A 6,739-nucleotide genomic window follows, 5' to 3' on the forward strand; every position below is an offset into this window, starting at 1 on the left:
GTGAGGGAGAATGCAAAAGAGGATAGATGTGTACATATGAGTGTATACAAATACACACAAACATGTACATACATACATATAATACACACACAAACACACAGAGAGCTTTAATAACATTAATCCGTGGAGCTCAATATTCGGTCCATCAGCGCTGAATTTATCCTAATATTTGATATCCATAATTTTATATTGGAAAAATTGAGTGACATAGGAAAAAGTAACTTAATTTAAAAACATGGCTTAAATAAAAATCCATGATTTCCTGGCTTAGTTGAATCCATAGGACTGTGTATCAGTCTTCTCTGGTCAACATCAGTCCCCATATTCTGCAGACACTTTCAAATTTTTTTGTCGTTAAAATATCTACAAATCTATCCACGTTATTCTTAAATCTTCATTTATATAATACTTTCCTCTTCTAATATCTTGTTGTTGAAGGCTGAGTTGTAAGTCCGTCATCCAATTCCCAGCTCAGGAACCATGCTCTAGCTATCATAGTCTCCTTTTCCTGTACTGGCATCACTACCTCTCTACCAGTTTCTTCCTATTATACTGTGGTCTATTCAAGTTTCTGGCCCATTAAATGATCGTCCTTGAACTTCTGATGTCTTTTCCTTTGCATCTCAGGTACACATCTTGAAAGAACGGTTTTCATGTTCCCATCAACATTTCATAGGTCATTGCAGTCTAGCACGTACCCGAACCCAATTGGCAGAGGTACACAACGATCCAATTGCTAACTTCAGTGGAAATTTCTCTTTGTTTATCTTACTTGACCTTTCAGGTGAGTTTAACACACTTTCTTTTTCAATGTTCTGAAGCCACAGATGCCACAACAGTGTGCTCTCCTGATTCTGTTTCCTACCTCTTTTTCTTCTTAGTTTTTAAAAAATTTGACCCTCTTTGTCTTTATCTTAAATGTCAATGTCCTTGTAACTAAGCCTTCAAATTTTTTTTAGCATTAACAGCCCTCTTATGATTTTGATCCAGACTTTTCAACAATAGCTGCTAAATCTCTTTTCCTAGCCAGACTACTCATATTAATGCTTATGGAGCTTAGTAGGTACATATTAAATAATTTACTAAATATTGACTTAGATTTCCCAGAAACATTTCAAATGCATCATTTCTGAATTCAATGGATTATAATTTCCCTGGATTTGTTCTTTTTCTTGAATGGTTTTTTTTCATGGTTCTAATTCCCAAACAAAAACTTAAGAGTCAGGCTAGAACCTTCTCCAGTCATTTTCCGTACATCAAATTTGTCATCAAGTTCTGTCAATGCCTCTTTTGCTATTTATCAAATCTATCCATTATTCTTTTCTTTACATGTTAACTCAATCTCTCATCAACTCTTTTGCAAATTATTTCATCGTCTCCTGCTTCCAGTCTTGCCCTCTCCTTTTAGGTTATTCCTCCTGTTGCCCCCAAATTGGTTTTTCCAAAACACAATCCTTAGCTTGATTCCCCTGCTTACAATGAGGACACCTAATTGTTTACACTGTAAAGCCCACACTCCTTAGTTAGCTTACAAAACCATTTTTGATATTGTCCCTGTCTAAATCTCTTGCCTCATCTTTTTAAAAATTATTTCATGTTTTAGCAGAACAGGTTTTTTGTTTTTTTTGTTTTTTTTTTGGTGAGGCAGATTGGCCCTGAGCTACCATCCATTGCCAATTTGCTTGAGGAGGATAGCCCTCAAGCTAACATCTGTGGCAATCTTCCTTTATTTTGTGTGTGGGATGATGCCACAGTATGGCTTGACAAGTGATGTGGAGGTCCTTGCCCAGGACCTGAACCTGCAAACTCCAGGCTGCCGAACAGGAGTGTGCAACCTTAACCACTATGGCACCAGGCCAGCCCCAGAATAGATATTTTATACGCCCATCATTTTATATATAATATTTCTTCAGCTAGAAATAGTTACACACACACACACACGCACACTTTGTGTCCTTGAAGTACTCCTAATCAGCCTGGCACAAATAGCTGAAAAAGCATCTTTACATTCATACATGGAGTTAACTACTTCCACATTTGTGACAATGCTCTACATTGTGGGTGCTTCTTACTGTTAAATGTATCATCTTGAACTGCCATGTATTTGTGTCCATATTTGATTGCTTATTTTACTGTTCTAGAAGCTGCTGAATGCAGAGAGCATCTTATTCTTTCCTATATCTTCAGTGACTGCTATGAAGGGACTCGAAAAACGTGTGGTAAATAAATAAGTGGATAAGCATTTATCTTCGTGAGGATTGATATATTACTGACATAGAAAGATGAAGAATTATCGTCAAAATATACACTACTAAGATTTCGTGAAGAGTTATGAGCATACTACACAGAATCTGTACTCCTTTTGCTTGACAATTAGTGTGTAGACATGCTTCCTGGTTGGTTCTGTCATATCGTCCATGACAAAAGCATCACAAAAGACTATGTCTAAATTAAAATATAAAAATAATCTGAGTATAAGTTTTATTGAAAACATAGACAATCTCCATCCTATAAAAAGCTGGTATTCTTGGTGCCAGCCCGTTGGTGCAGCGGTTAAGTTCGCATGTTCAGCATTAGCGGCCCAGGGCTCGCCAGTTCAGATGCCCAGTTCAGACATGGCACTGCTTGCCAAGCCATGCTGTGGCAGGCGTCCCACATAGAAAGTAGAGGAAGATGGGCACAGATTAGCTCAGGGCCAATCTTCCTCAGCAAAAAGAGGAGGATTGGCAGCAGATGTTAACTCAGGGATAATTTTCCTCAAAAAAAAAAAAAGTGGTATTCAAAAAGTTTCTTTTAATTCAGCCATTTGCAACTCAGGTGCTTTTTTTCTATGGAAGTAGTATTGTGGACTGTTGTTAATTTTTCCAAGTAGGTCACAAAAAGCAATTCTACCCTTAAAATCTCTGATTACTATGGTGAGTTCTTTCTCAATTATACTTTATTATTCTGGAACAGGTGTGTTCAAAACCACACATTTTTCCCTTCTGAAGGACTGCGACTCTCCATCTCTCACCAAAGGTTCTTTAATCAGAGTGCTGAATCTTTGACAAGGAATGGGACTTTGCTTCAAGGTTTTGCTATTCCAACAGGTTATCTACCTTTTTGTAACAGTGTTTTCATGCAGTTGAAAATGTAACCGTCTAGTTTAAGCCCATGACATTTATGCTCCCGTTATATCCTACATCCTGTAGAAGGTACTGGAGAAGAAATACAGAGGTCTAAGACTCTGGCTAGGTTTTCAGGGCATTGGAAAAAATGGGGAACTCAGTGCTCCCACTTGCTATCTCATAAAATAGTCAAAAATAAATGTGGCTGGGGAAATGGGAGCTGTGGTTATTTCATATGGGTCCTTGAATGTCATGCTAAGAATTTTACCCTAAAGAAAAATGCATTGAGGTGTGATTAAAAGTTTTGGACATGCGCTTCAGGAAGTTTACTTAGGAAGTGGTAGATTTGAAAGCCCAGAAGGGGGAATGACTATTAGAGGCCCAGTTACATTAGTGCAATAGTTCAATCTTTTTCCTTAAAACTGAGGAACAATGATCAAATGTCTCCAGGGTAGAAATAAAAGCCTACACAGGCACAAAACTGCTCTGTCAAACTTCACATATAACGGCTTCACAAGACAACGAGTGTTACTAATCTTTAAAACACCAATACTTACAGGAATTACTACATTTAATGTATGCAAGAAAGCCCAAATATTTCATGTTAGCTACCTTTATACTAGGCACCTAACAGCAACTTACTATCATTTGAGAAAACATCTCCTTTTCTTAGTCTATCATAATGATGTATAATCAGGTTGTATGGAAATATGCAGCATGGGGATGAAAATGCTTTGAGAAATATGTGATTTCCCTATCTTTTATACGGAAAACATGGGTGGTTGTACAAAATATCGTAGGTATGTCAACTTTGAAAGTCTGAAAATAATGTTCCTAACAAACAATTAAATTAGCAAGAAAATTAAAGTTAAAAAAAATGAAACTTTAACAAATGCTTACAGAAATGCTGATATTAAGCATATTGAGGCAAGCCCAGTTTTGGGGATCACTGAGATCCCACACTGTGGTGGCTGCTTATAGGAAAATATTAAGCTCCGTGAAGGAGGGTGATAATTAAAGAATTTGGTGGCAACATGTATGTCATCATACTCTGGCATTTTCCTTTCCAAGATTCTACAGTGGAAGAAATTCAAGCGCATAGTGGTTTATGGCAACTGACATTTTCTATCAAGAGGAGGAAAAAGTTGGGTTTATTATTTTTTCTTCCTACATACACACACACTAGAAAAATGCCACCAAATATAGTTGAAAATTTATAATATATTTAAAGACAGATATTTTTAAATCCAAACTGAAATTTTCAAAATTTTTCAAAGGAAATTTCTTTTGACATACGGAATACTCTCTAAATCTGATGAGCTTACTAGGTGTGCCTTTCTTTGCAAGATGAAAGCTATGTAATTTTGGATATTGAATCCTTGGTAAATAATAACATTTAGATATATGATGTTTCAATAATTTTACTTTCAGGCCCATGACCAGATAGTCAAGCCATTGGTCACTGCCAGCAATCTGTACATATTCTCACCTTCAGTCACTTTTTCTTCCACATTAATTGGATGGCCAGGTATGTTACTCACAGTTGTCCAGGGGAAGCTATTTTTCTAAATATCTTTCAAAATAACCCCTGAATGTGGCTTTTATGGAGCCATCATCCATCCTTAGCTTTTGCCTTCAAATCAAACTGACCTATACATAAATCAGAAGTTGGGAATTTCCTTCTCTGTTAGCTACTGGTATGGACTTCCTATCCCCCAATATGGACATAGTGAGAACTGGGAAAGAGGCTTTGGTGAAACTGTAGTTGGTGATGGGTGGGGTCTGGGATTCTTGCTCACTCAGATAATCTATGTCTACGCTTTCTACTCAATATCAGATATACCATTTCCATCAGGATGGACTGCTATTTGGGCCCATCAAACTTTATGACTTGGAGGGTGTCTTAGTCTGTTCAGGCTCCTGTAACAAAATACCGCTGACTGAGTAGCTTATAAACAACAGAAATTTACTTCTCATAGTTCTGGGGACTGGAAGTCCAAGATCAGGGTGCCAGCATGGTCAGACCAGGGCTCTCAGGTTACAGACTTCTCATTGTATCCTTACGTGGTGGAAGGAGCTAGGGAGATCTCTGGAGCTTCTTTTATAAGAGCACTAATCCCAATCATGAGGGTTCCACTCTCATGACCTAATCACCTCCCAAAGGCCTCACCTGGTAATATCATCACCTTCAGGAGTTACGATTTCGACACACAAATTTTGGGAAGACACAAACATTCAGATCATAGCAGAAGGTCTGACATAGCCCAGATCACAGCAGCAGTCCTGTATGCACGGTCACATGGTGGCTTATCATTTCGTGTTCCATCTCTACAGAATCCAAGCAACATGCCAAGAGCTACTTCTAGAAAGCTGCACAAATATCTACTGAGGATGGGTTGGCTTTGTTCCAGAATCCCAGGGGACTTTGTTGTGATTTTTCCACAGGAGCTTGACAAGTATTACGTACTGTGTATTTTCCGATTACTGACATCACTAGTACCACAGGGCTGAAGGCGTCATGTGGACCCAGTGGCAGAACAGCTTGCCCTGTGGCCTAGGTCTGCTGCAAAGCTCTTTTGAGTTCCACGTGCCACTCAAAATCTGATAGCTTCTGACACTCAAATGGGTGTCACCCAGTACATCGTGCTGGAGCAGTATTCCTAGGTCTGGAATATGTTGCCTCAAGAACTCAGAGGCCTATCAAGAGCTGTGCTTCATTCATTGTGGTTAGGGGTTGATGTGCTCTTGACTGAAGTGGCAGGTCATTGAATCTTAATAGAGTTTATTTTCCACACCCCAGAGCATATGCATGATACACTAAGCTCTAATAATTTAGTCACCTCTTGCTCATCCTGGCTGATCAACTGAATGTCATTGTTTTAATGGATCTGTGTGATATTCTGTGGGGTGTCCAGGTTGTACACCTCTTCAGAATATGACAGAGGATAGGAGAGTTAGTAAATCACTGATGCAACACTGTCAACAAATATTGTGGTTCATCTTAGGTAATTGCAAACCCTTCCTGATCCTCTTGGCTAATCAGAATAGCTGTAAACCATATACCTAACGCCTTGTTAATCTGGTGTAGTAAGAATTCCACCTCCATCATGGCAGCTGTGATTGGGGCTACTGCTTCGTTGAGTCATTTTCTATGATCCATCCTGTTTCTGTAGGGACCAGATTAGTGAAATAAATTATAAGATGAGGAACATTATTCCTCCATACTTCAGGTTTTTACCATGGAAATAATATCTGCCATATCCCCCATCCCTAGGGATATAATACTACTTTTGATTTATTATCTTGCAAGTCATTTTCTAAGGCTTCCAGTTGTCATTCTCCAAAGGCCTTCCCCAAACACCAAGTACCCAATCTGAGGCTTATTTCAACTGCCAAGTATACCAATTCAAATATTACACTCAGGAAGTGAAGAAATGACACTGGGTGGGTATGTGGACTAAAGTGGCCCACTGTGAGCTGAGCTTCAGCCAGGACTCCATTTGCTACCCGGCCCCATAAATGTTCATTCTAAGAGTGAGACCATGATGATCCTTTGAGTCTCCAGGTATCAATGCCAGCTCAGTCTTTTTATATCCAATAATCTTCGAAACATAAAAGAACCATTTTTCCAG

This window comes from Equus quagga, chromosome 3 (genome assembly GCF_021613505.1).
Source record: "Equus quagga isolate Etosha38 chromosome 3, UCLA_HA_Equagga_1.0, whole genome shotgun sequence".
In the NCBI taxonomy this organism is placed as follows: Eukaryota; Metazoa; Chordata; class Mammalia; order Perissodactyla; family Equidae; genus Equus; species Equus quagga.